The following is a 13,000-nucleotide window of genomic DNA, read 5'->3' on the forward strand; positions in this document are numbered from 1 at the left end:
CTGGTGCATGTGAAGTGATACGTAAGGCTACTATACTCTTATATCTGTTAAGAAGCGTTTACACTAGAGGGAACAGAAGAGAATAAGTAGCTCATGAACGCTGCTCTATTGTTTCTTGGCGCTAATTATTTTCACACAGGATACAACACTATATAATTAGAGCCACGATACAAAGTTTTGATATTCAGGGAGTATTATTTCTCAAGGCGAGCTATTGTTTTTGAGGAAGTAAGCAAAATGTCGGAGGAAAGGAAGATTTTAGCTGTCGCAGTTTGTAAATTTGAAATACGTGGAGATAGAGCACCTAAAACTGAATTACAGTTCAAACTTTCCTCAGCATTAGTCCTACACTTTGTACATATATCGGTTCACGCTTTACTTTGCCTCCCATTACAAATGAGGCGGAAAATTAAAAATAGAAGATTAATTACCAACAGTCAATATAACCAGTAGAAAGGCTTGCAACCGGAGACATGCACGTCAGTGATTGTTTCGCGTTTCAATAGCTGCTATATATCAGATAGTTTCTGATATCTGCAGTGACATTTCGAAGCACTTCAGGGATTTTATTAAAGTACGTATAAGGAAGATAATGTCAATAAAATGTGAGTAATGAAATATGAAATACACATCCACATACTTTTGAACTACTGCTGAGGCAAGCTTGGAACTGCAGTTCAGTGTTAAGTGAACTGCCTCCTCACATTTCACGTTTACACACAAACTGATACACACAGACTGACACACCTTAATTGTTCCTTTCCTGAGATTGTGCTTACTTCGTCAAAAAACAATGCTCTAATAATATTAGATCCTATTGGTATGTCGGTACAACACACTCTATTCTGAAAAGAAAATGCTCCACTTGGGCTACGAAAGAAGCTACATGCTGGATTACGAAACTCTATAGCATTGCTTTTAGGTCACTGTTGATTTTTCGCTTTTTGATGTGAGTTGTCAATAGTTCTCACATTGTTCTGCACAGATGACTTAGAATATACGCCATCCTCAATCTATATGAAGTTATGAAAGAAACGAATAACGTGAATTATGATTTTACTCATGTCGCAATTCATTGAAGTATTCAATACCCAGATCTTCGACACTAACAAACCAAAATAAAGCTCAACAGATCTTCGTCCTCTGCATAATCCGTAGTTAAAATTCCGACTTTATTATTTAATTGTCTATGAGTATTCAGTCTCATTAAATATTTTGTGAGAGGAAAAGCAGTCTTCTTCCGGAAAAGCTTTATGCTCTGGAAGTGAGAGCTGTCTCCTAACATCTTTCTCTTGCTGTTATAATGCCCTACGTCAGCTGATAAAGATCATTCATGTGCTTCTAAAGGCAGCTAACATGGCTACGGACTGGCATTATAAAACGTTGATCCATATTTATCAGGACCTTTAAGTCTGATGTGCTTTCCGTTGGAGCTACCAATACAGTTTGGTAGATTCCATACTTCCTAGTAAGGCTCCGGTGCCTTCTTCCAGAACTATTGGAATGGCGTTGGTAAATATTCAGGTTTCGGATGTTTCATATTTCCTTGGATATGTCAGCCACGATTCTTTGCATAGTTGTGCGTCATCAGAAAAAAAAAGAAAGCAAGATCTTTTTTTTTTCCATTAGGCTTCTGACTTGTTTGATGCGGGCCGCCACGAATTCCTCTCTTGAGACAACCTCTTCATCTCGGAGTAGCACTTGCAACCCATGTCCTCATTTGCTGGATGTATTCCAATCTCTGTCTTCCTCTACAGTTTTTTCCCTCTACAGCAAGATCCATATTTAACTCATTAAAGAACTGAACGATGACAAATGGAATCCACCATACATCGCTCTCTGACACAGTCGAACTTTCCCAGGGTGAAAATAAAGGCAGACCTATTTTGGCTTGAGTACCGACAGCCAATAGTTTCCTAGAAAATGATGGTCAAAATTTCGATGCGACTTCCTCAGTCCGCTTTCGAGTATCAGTCATTAATCGGGTAGCCTTGTGGGTAAGAGCATCGTTTCGAATTTCATCGCCCTGTGACCAAAATCGCTCTTATGGTTCCTCTTTCTTTATTATTTTTCACGGAAGTATGTGACATCAATACTTTTCATGATATCGTGAAGAACAATGAAATTGTTGTCTGTAGAAATAACCATTTCTAGTTAAAAATAGATTTTATCATCATCAATATTATACAGTCTTATATCATTAACAGTAATTGAAGATTAAAAATATACAAATTCTAGTGTTTCAGTGTTTGATTTGACTTTTACCCTTCAAGAGAACCAGTGAATTTCCCATGGCGATATCTATCACAAAAACACTCATAGCATGAAAGCACCGAGCACCACGAACAATGTGCGAAGGCACATATACGGCAGTCACATTTTTAGTACGAATATCGTTAGAAAAAGCATCCTCGTTAACGTTACTAAATACCTCGCGATCTGGCGATAATTTCGCGGGAAATCACCATGCATATCGAAGTGTTTTCGCGAAAGCTGGAACCTGCAACTGATGATGCATCAAGGTGGATATTTTAATTGCATCGCTTGTAGTTGCGATTTATTTTTGCACTGGAGTGAGAATAGAATACTTCTGTAATTAGCGAACGTGATTTTTCATCTGTTAGAAAAAGCTTGCTCGACAGCGTTGACAGAACGGCGTACAATTTAGCGGAATTACGTTTAATAAACACGATAGTATTCCGATTTCATCGACAAACAGCCCACGGTATAAGGAAATTAAAGTACTAGAACTTATATGTTTTTCATCTTCAGTTATTGATAGTAAGACTGTATAAGATTTGTGACGATAAACTCTATTTTTAATGAGATTTTAAATACTTATTGCTTTTGTCAAAAATTGTAATGTATATCACGATGTTACGAAGCATGTTGATGTCACATACTTCTACTCCGTACAACAAGAAAACATAAAGGAAAAAGAATATCAGAATGGATTTGAGCGCTGGGCGCAAAAACGGAAATCTGAGTTGCTCAAGACTGTGCTATCGCATCACTAGTTTGTACAATGCGCCGAACAGACTGATCGCGTAGCGTCAAAACTTTAAACGTCAGTTTCTAAGAAACTGTTGAGTATCGTCACCTAAGTCAAAAATAGATGCGCCTTCATTTCGCGTCTTCTTTCATCCTGTAAAGTTTCGTCTGTGCCAGAGAGTGACTTATAGTGGGCTCTGCTGTGGCTTGACAAGACAGCCAAGCCATTATGAGGAAGCCGAAAGGCACGCGTTTAAGCTCACGCAGGCTGGTGTGAGGTCTGGAACAGGTAAAGTAATTGAGACTAGCAAATAAAGTACGTAGCTGCTGGAATACTTAACTTTAATTAATAATTGGTGAACATCGCTCTTGATGGTACATGTTTTACAGCATCAATAGTGACTGGTAATGGCGCCTTGCTAGGTCGTAGCAAATGACGTAGCTGAAGGCTATGCTAACTATCGTCTCGGCAAATGAGAACGTAATTTGTCAGTGAACCATCGCTAGCAAAGTCGGCTGTACAACTGGGGCGAGGGCTAGGAAGTCTCTCTTGACCTGCCGTGTGGCGGCGCCCGGTCTGCAATCACTGATAGTGGCGACACGCGGGTCCGACGTATACTACCGGACCGTGGCCGATTTAAAGGCTACCACCTAGCAAGTGTGGTGTCTGGCGGTGACACCACAGGTTCCCCTTGTGAGTTCACACGACAGGAATGTTTGCGGAACATCTGCTGTGCCATAAAATTTTGTGAAACTTTTACATTTGAAGTTCTGAGAAGCTTCTACATTTATTTATTGTTGACAAGGTACTTCACCAGTTTCACTTACAAAATAGTTAGACATTGCACCTGTGCTGCTTATTTCTGTCACGTTTCCTCTTTTTCCATCCATAATTCCTGGCACACTCAAATTTTTTCGTAATGAATGTCTGCTCAAGTTAGTTACATCCAGAACACAATATACATCAGCTGTATCAACAGCAAAATCCCGTTTTCTACATCCATTGCTCGCTACAGCACACGTCATTTTTTCGCTGTTGTATGAAGAACAATCGTTGTATGTTCCCTCAATGAAACTGTTAGTGCAGACAAGAAAAATTGACTTATACTACATGTACCTAACTCTTCCGCTGGATCTGAGATTGTCTATCTCTAAAAATCAAAATAATTCTTAATGCAATATTATCTGAAAATGCGAGTGTATCTAAGCTACATAAACACACACAAGAAAAAAACACCAGCCACAACCCTGTATAGCGCATGGCCATAGCGTCGAGCGGCGTGCGTCGTTGCTCATTGCGGCTGAACGTCAAAATGTATCATTTATTTATTCGTGCCTGGAAAGAAATATGGCTCTCTTTTCAGTGTTACAAACAATTTCTATACGGTAGCTTTATTTTGTATGTAGAAATGTGTGGCCTAATATGAACCAAAAGTAAACTGATCAGCGACTACATTTTTCACTGCAAGCTTTTCGAAATACGTTGCGGTACTTGCTTAATTTTGAAGTATCAAAATAACTATAAGCAGTCTCGAAAAGATGCGCAATTCTTTATCAGGCTGCGATATCAGGCTGTAAAGTGTGAAAGAATCAAATTTTTTTATCGAATACGTTCCTCAAAATCGAATGAGAAAGATTCCGTAGCAGATAAAGCGCTCAAAACTCAAAATAGTGGTTTTTAACTTTTTACGCGAAAAGCGAAAGTTTTACTGAGAAACTAAGTACAGAAACGGATATAGCTTCGTTTCATCTATATTTAACAGTAACTGACCAAAGCAAGAACACTTCCATCGTGCAAAAAATACATAGTGCCACATTACTCTATTAGCGTTGGATCGCGTGCATGCTGCGGCGCTGCTGTGTGTCAGCTATGCCATGCGTTACGTCATTTACCACGCCACTTCAGTAGGCGCCCTACCTCAGACTCATTGCAATGGAAACGTGAGCTTATCTTAAAAGCAGACAATAACTACATACACTAGCTGATCAACAACAACCAGATACTCTTATGTATGGCAGAATTGATCTCTACATGTCACAAGAGGCGGACCCGCACTATGAAAGGAGGCGTGGAATATTCTGTTAGTTAAGAAGCAGTAACAGCACACTAGGTCTGTCAGGAGAGCTCAGTAACATCGAATGTATGCTCTTCATTGGATGTCACCTGAGTAACAAATCCATCGTAGCATTTAAACCTTCTAAAGCAGCCCAGGTCACCTGTTTGCTACGTGATCCTGATATGGAAGTGAGGGCAGACATAGCTGAACCAAGACCAGGCTGACCAGCAATCCAGGATGAACAGTGACTCTGTGTAGGGATTTAAGGGGGGTAGGACGCCAAAAATTTAAAAAAAAATCGATTTTTCAAAAATATGCATGTTTTGTAGCGCACAACTTCCTGAATAGTTTGATGTGTAAAGCGTATATATTTGAGAGATTATAAGGCACGTTATTTGGTCTTAAGTGTACCAAGATGCAGCGCCACACCCCTTTGCACAGCATTTTTCTGTCATATGTAAGTGTATTTCGCTCTGTAGAATTCGAATGTTTATATTTGCGCCAGAGATTGTCATACGTGAAACAAAGGACTGTTGATATCGACACTTTCTCTGCTCCTATCGACGTGCATTGTTTTGATCGCTGATTTTGTTTGTTCTCTGTTTTGAAAGGCTTGCAGTGTGGTGATGTGAATTTCGAAACGATTTTCATTTGTCTGTGTTGTTTTGTGTTCGTTTGTGGCATATTATCACACAAAATGCCTAGAATTCGTTGCTCCAACCGTAAATAACGTCACCAGGGCAACAGATACACAGTAAAGGGGGTACAACAGATGTTACACCACTGGCTCAAGACTTCAACCTCTCAGAGCCGGTAAACAAACCACCGCAGAGTGCTTCAAAAAGGAAACTTGTTTTTAGCGCTAATGAAAATGTAGGCTGTGAATCTGAAGGTTTATGTAATGTTATTGTTGATGTTAACATACTGTCACAGTTAGCATTGGACAATGTTATGTGCAAGCATTGCTTTGGCGTGCAGTGTGTTTCTGTGGTGGAAGATGAGAGTGCCAGGAAAGGTCTTGCTAGGAACTTATCTGTGATATACAGCAAATGCAACGTTGGTGCGTCTTGCATGACATCTAAAATCGTAAACAAAGGTTATTACGTGAATTTGAGGGTAGCAAATGGATTGCGCTGTGTTGGTAGGGTACAGAAGGCACCAAGAATACTTTGTGCAGTGATGAATCTTCCACCCCCTCCAGCAAAATTTGAGAGATACTGTGGCTTACTGCTTGGTTCTGGAAAAGAAGTTGCAAAATCGTCAATGAAAAGTGCTGCAGAATAATCAACTATCGAAAATGGTGGTGACAGGGACATAGTGGCCGCTTTTGATAGTACCTGGCAAAAAAGAGGGCACACTTCGTTGAATGGTGTTGTTACAACAACATCTATTGACAATGCCAAAGTACTAGATGTTGAAGTGTTGAGTGTATTTTGTCATAGTTGTGTGTAAGGGATTCAAGATCATGAATGTAATATAAACTATAATGGCTCAAGTGGAGGTATTGAAGTGCAAGGAAATGTCATCTTGTTTACTAGATATGTTCAAAAATGTGCTCCATATGGTGCTGAGACTATTGTGCAGAAGTTATAATGTGTGGGACATGAACATAAAAGGCTTGGCAATAGACTTAGAAGGCTGAGACAAGATTTGTCAGGAAAAAAATTATCTGAGGGGAAGGGAATAAAACGGAGAGGTCGACTGACTGATGCAGAAATTGACAAGCTACACTCATATTATTGCTTGGCGATAAGGAGGAACACAGGGGACTTGAAAAATATGAAGCAAACAGTTTGGGCCTTGTACTTCCACAAATTGTGCCCAAAAGGAAGTGAATCATGGTGTGTGGCTACCAATGGTAAATTTCTGGTGGTGAAGAATATGATCACAGGAATTCTCTACCAGCTGCTGTAATAGAAGCCATCAAACCTATATTCAGGGACCTTGCAAATTAAAACTTATGCTTACTAAAAAAAAACTCCATAATGCAAAACTCTAGAATTTTTCGAATCTATTAAAAACTGTGGTAGAAATTGAAATAATTAATTCATGGTGGTACCAAAACCCAAATGAAAGTTTTAACCAGTGTGTATGAGAAAGTGGGAAAGACTGCCAAAAACCATTTTTGTGGGAAGAAATACACTTGCTATTAGTGTTCATGATGCAGTTTCATGTTTTAATGATGGTGTGCAAAGCAGGAAATATGTTTGAGAGAAAATGGCAACTAAGACCGAAGTGCTGTGGTGTACAGGAAGGTGACGTAGTTGAGTGACTGTAGGAGGATACAAGATGACTTGGACAGGATTTGTGATTGGTGTAAAGAATGGCAGCTAACTCTAAATATAGATAAATGTAAATTAATGCATATGAATAGGAAAAAGAATCCTGTAATGTTTGAATACTCCATCAGTAGTGTAGCGCTGGACACAGTCACGTCGATTAAATATTTGGGCGTAACATTGCAGAGCGATATGAAGTGGGACAAGCATGTAATGGCAGTTCTGGGGAAGGCAGATAGTCATCTTCGGTTCATTGGTAGAATTTTGGGAAGATGTGGTTCATCTGTAAAGGAGACAGCTAATAAAACACTAATACGACCTATTCTTGAGTACTGCTCGAGCGTTTGGTATCCCTATCAGGTCGCATTGAGGGAGGACATAGAAGCAATTCAGAGGCGGGCTGGTAGATTTGTTACTGGTAGGTTTTATCATCACGCGAGTGTTACGGAAATGCTTCAGGGACTCGGGTGGGAGTCTCTAGAGGAAAGGAGGTGCTCTTTTCGTGAATCGCTACTGAGGAAATTTAGAGAACCAGCATTTGAGGCTGACTGCAGTGCAATTTTACTGCCGCCAACTTACATTTCGCGTAAATACCACAAAGATAAGATAAGAGAGATTAGGTCTCGTACAGAGGCATATAGGCAGTCATTTTTCCCTCGTTCTCTTTGGGAGTGGAACAGGGAGAGAAGATGCTAGTTGTGGTGCGAGGTACCCTCCGCCACGCACCGTATGGTGGATTGCGGAGTATGTATGTAGAAGTAGATGTAGAAGTGAACTGCATTTTGATGTATTTGTATGCGATAGACAGAGAGTGGGTAGTGAAAGGAGATAAATCATTTTTGGAGGTGAAAAAAATCAAGAAGAGTGCATCATAGGAATGTGAAAAGGAAGAAAATTGATTTATAAAATGAAAAAGAATCTGCTTATGGTGGTGTACAGTTCTAAAAGAATGCCAAATGCAAGCAGAAACTTTAACGGCCATTTTCTGCAAAACACAAATTTCTGTACTTAGGTACACGTAACATCGAAAATAAATATCCTATTACTTTCAGACTTGTTATGCTTACTAAAAAAAACTCCATAATGCAAAACTCTAGAATTTTTCGAATCTATTAAAAACTGTGGTAGAAATTGAAATAATTAACTATAAAATTTGAGTTTTTTCTAAACATGAAGTTTAAAATGTAACAGCTCATTCAGTTTTTCATAAATAAAATAAATTCTAGAGTTTCATACGCCTGTAAGTATGGTTTGTATGCTGTGCACAATTCATCGAAGAATCTCTCTTACTTATGAAGAAAAGTGTACCTATAGCGTGTGAAGTATAGTAAGTGAAAAAAATAATGAAATTTCAAATGTAAAAAAAAATTATTTTATTATTTTTTTGAAAGTCCACTACTAAGAGTGTGAATCATGAATCCTTCCTGGTCGTGCTAACAAAGTTTTATGAATTTATTTGTAAAAGCATAGACAGTGGAAATTAAAATGTCCTGTGGTGCCCCTCCTGCTCTAAGTCGTCCCGTTTGACGTTCTACCCCGTTTAAAAGGAATGGCTTATAATGGTCGATCAGCGCCTCATAATCGACCTATTTCTGTAGTCAATGCTAAACGACGCTTGAGACTGTGGTCAGAATGACGTCACTGGCAGTGGGTGACTGGAAACTACTGGTTTTGAGTGATTAACCACGATACACCCTGTGAAGTCCCATGGAAAGTTTTGGGTTTGGCATACGCCTGAAGAACAGAACATGCCATCTTGCGTAGTACCAACAGTGAAGTACATAGAATGTGGTCTTACGGTATGGAGCTGTTTCCCGTGTTTAGTGTGTGGCCTCCATTTGCGCTTACGAAAACTCTCAATATGAACTACATAAACATATCCTACAGCGTTGTGTACTGCGTGCTGTACAGAAACTGTACGAAGACGATGGCTCTGAGTGTGAGCATGACAGTGCACCGCCATAAAGCAGCATCTGCGGGCAGTGATTTGTAGACAATAAAATTCCTGAAATGGGCTATCCTCCACAGGGTCGCGACTTGAACCCAGTGCAACACTTTTGGGATGACTTCGCTCCAGACCTCAGCAGTCATTACTACGTTCTCTGGGTTCGGCCCTTGAAGAAGGATGGACTGAAATTACTCCACAGACATTTAGATGCCTCATTGACAGTGTCCCCAGCAAAGTCAAGACCATCATAAAGGTGGAGGGTGGACACACTCCACGTTAATGTCCACTAACAGCTGTCCGGATGCTGTTGATCAGATAGTGTATATTTCAAAACGGACGTTGGCCGCTGTAACGTGGAGTCTACATATTATTTAGCGTACTCTTGAGTGCTCGGTCACAGGCCAGTAAAAGGTTTTTCTACGCGCACAATTTAAAAACTCTGCGATTCACTGTTGTCATGTGAACGCAATCTAATTTAAATATTCTGTTTCAGAAATCGAAATGAGGGAGCCTGTACAAAAGGCATTCTGCGTATTAGAATATAAGAATTGTCGTTCTGTCGTCATAGTACAGAGAAGAATTTGTTAGCAATACAATCAAACACCGCCAAATGACAAAACCATTCGCAAAATTCATCGGTAGTTTGAGGGAACACTTGGTTTGTCCAGAGGAAAGTATATCATCCGCCCACTGGTAGTGCCCAAAACGTTTTCCTTCACTGAGTTGTTACAACAAACAGTTGCCTGAACATTTTGGCGGATCTGCTATTTTACTGAATGGCTGAGTTTAACTGCAAGAATTCCAGCCAGCAGTTTCCGAATGTATCGTAAAAGATAAAAATTTCTCTTCGTACGGGTGAATCCTCACTAATAGGAGTCCAACATAAAAATCCCGTGATATTGTAATTGTTCGTTACAATAGTCATACTGGGGCCCTAAAATACGAAATATGACTGCGGTTTAATGGTCCATCTGCTCCGTTCGTGAAAGAAAGCAAATAGAGCTCCGTGTCAGCTCTAAGAGTGAAAAAGCCCTTCCCACTGCACACAGTAATTATTAATAAAAACAGAAACTTCATACTTTCAATTAATTGAAAGAAAGTGATCCACAGTAACACATATCCTCTCAATATTTAAAAGAAAACCAGTCCTCCGTCCAGTTTCTGCCTTTCCTACAATACCCACCTGGGTGGCAACTCAGACGTAGCCGACTTTCCAAAACAATTAATGAAAGGGTTTCCCCCACTTTCAGTCCTTATCCTATCATTTAGCAAATAGTTTTCAATATATCATTCTAGTTCCACCTTTGCATTTACTGGGGAATAAAAAAAAAGCATATGTAATCAAACTGTTAGAACATGCTAGATATCTGATACCACAGCTTCATACCGATACCGATTCCCCTCTTTACATGTTTCATTTAAGTGGTGGATTCCCACCAGCAGGTATAGGGGGCCGCACACTATCAGATGGCCGGTTGATTGGTCGTATTCAACATGACGACCCTGTGTTTGCTTCTGGCCATCTAGATCTCCGACGTCTCAGCCTTGGATTTCCTTATACAGGATTATGTGCAAAATCAAAACAACTCAAAATGTACATTTCTATTGCGCTCGCGTCGGTGACTCCACCTGTGCTGGAGAATTTATGGCTTGAAATGGTTTATGGATTAGATATTGGGCGTCCGACCAACAGGAGTCATATACAACACCTGTAGTGACATCTGACATTACTTTACACTCTGTGTAATTCGTATCTTTGTTGCATGCAGTGAGAAGCTGTAGCTATTTGTAATCGCTACAATAATTTTAATTGTCCTGTATAATTAATACATTCCACGTCTGAATGCATACAGGCTTCTTCGAATTCCTAACAAACTTTTCCATTTACCAGTCTCCTCTAATATTAGCTTCATATTTCCAAACAACAGATTCAGAATTTCAAGTTCTTAAGTTTATATTTTCAATTATTTTCAGTAAATTTTATCTCACAGCTTTCAGCTACGTATCCAAAATCAAATTGTATCACCATCATCTACTATCGAAAATAGTTACTATTTCCATCGGCTTCGGTTTTAAAAAATGATCAGGATTTTTGGCTACACAAACTAACAGACCATTGTGCAAATATGAGACACAAAAGATTTACAATCGTGTAACATCAAATAATATACATACAGGGAGTTTTTCAATCGTAGTAGCTATGTGGATACATACATGACTTCAATCACAGTCTGAAAAACGTGAAAAACTGAAAAGTAAACATAATAATTTGATAAACGAAATTTAAGTTTAGTCCAGACGATCCAGTACGTCAGTAATACAATAGTACAACAGGTCCAATTCTGGGCGCTTACAATGTTGGGAAAACATCGCTGTGGAACTTTTGAACGACAGCTTACCACGCAACCAGGGGGTTGGACGTGTTATACTGTTGTATTATCGACAAATAGGATCTCCTGAACAATACGATTTTCGATAAGCTTAAGGTTATATGTTTCTGGCCCAGTGTGTGTTCAAACATGTATGAAAGCTGTCACACTGGTCGTGTAAGCTCTGTGTCCGCGCTTGCATCAAATATGACTAACAATATCAACCTTTCAACAAAACACAATTATACATTTGTTTACTCAAAAATGTTGCATTACGCAGTAGCATCGTTAGTGAGCATTCCTTTATTTTCTCTCTAGATTATATTTACTTTTTTCTGTGACCTATACATATCAGCCATAATATGTAATAACTGTAATTTATTGTTCCACTGGTCCTGTTCTGATCGGTGAGATGGATTTTTAAGGTCCTTGAAATGTTTTATTGCACCTTTTATATTTTACAGTATTTTACACTAACGTTTTCATTGTCTTTAGATGCCATCCGTTGGCAATGCTATTCCGAAGCTACGTCACAGCAATTGAAGTGAAGTCACCTGGAAAAAATATTTAGTAAGTGAAAATCCAGAACTGAGAAATACTGATGTTAATGCAGCTGCAAACGCTATTTAAATAGCACAATCAATGTAAGTGATGCACATTTTCTTATAAATAAGGCATTGTGTTTTTTTGCGTCGTCTTAGTTCCAACAACTGAAGTGTCAAAAATCTAATGTTCTTGAAAGAAAGAGGCAACATCAAACTCAAAACCAAACTCATGAGAACATTACCGTTCTAGTATACAGGGTGACCAGAAGCAGCCCAAAAAGCTTGTAAAAGTGCTGCAGAGAAGGTTGTGCTGAGAAATAATTTGTTAGAAAAAAATTCGGTACATTGCGCCGTTTCCGAGTTAATTAGCATTGACGTTAGCCCAGGTTTTAGCTGAAACGAGGATGCTGCTTGGCGGCTACCCTCATTAAAATATTTTTTAACAGAGCTCTGAAAAATTGGAAAAGGAAGTGTAAAAACATGGTATTGAGAGTAGGTGATAACATCCTGTTCTCCCTAATTTCGTGGACAATCAGGTCATCTTCGCTAAGGAAGAAAGGTTGAGTCTTGTATGCTAAAAAGCATAAAGAAGAACATGAGCAATGGGGCTTGAAATTTAACTTTACATAAACTGAATACTTGGCTGTCGGAAGTATAGGAATGGATTCTGTTGTGGATGAAGTGTTACGAGAACAGATGGGAGTTACAAAAGATATTGTAGACACAACTGAAAATAAACGGCTGATATGGTATCGACATCTTAGAACAATGGCAGAGGAAAGATGGCCCTCTAAAATATGGCACTGAGAAC

At 39.2% G+C, this 13,000-nt stretch overlaps 1 protein-coding gene across 1 annotated transcript in view; it reads left to right on the forward strand.

The window, feature by feature from the left end:
- LOC126199490 (lutropin-choriogonadotropic hormone receptor-like) overlaps nucleotides 1–13,000 on the forward strand; it is an 877,483-nt gene that overhangs the window by 565,379 nt on the left and 299,104 nt on the right. The window lies entirely within an intron of this gene.

The sequence above is a fragment of the Schistocerca nitens genome, chromosome 8 (assembly GCF_023898315.1).
Source record: "Schistocerca nitens isolate TAMUIC-IGC-003100 chromosome 8, iqSchNite1.1, whole genome shotgun sequence".
Classification (NCBI taxonomy): domain Eukaryota; kingdom Metazoa; phylum Arthropoda; class Insecta; order Orthoptera; family Acrididae; genus Schistocerca; species Schistocerca nitens.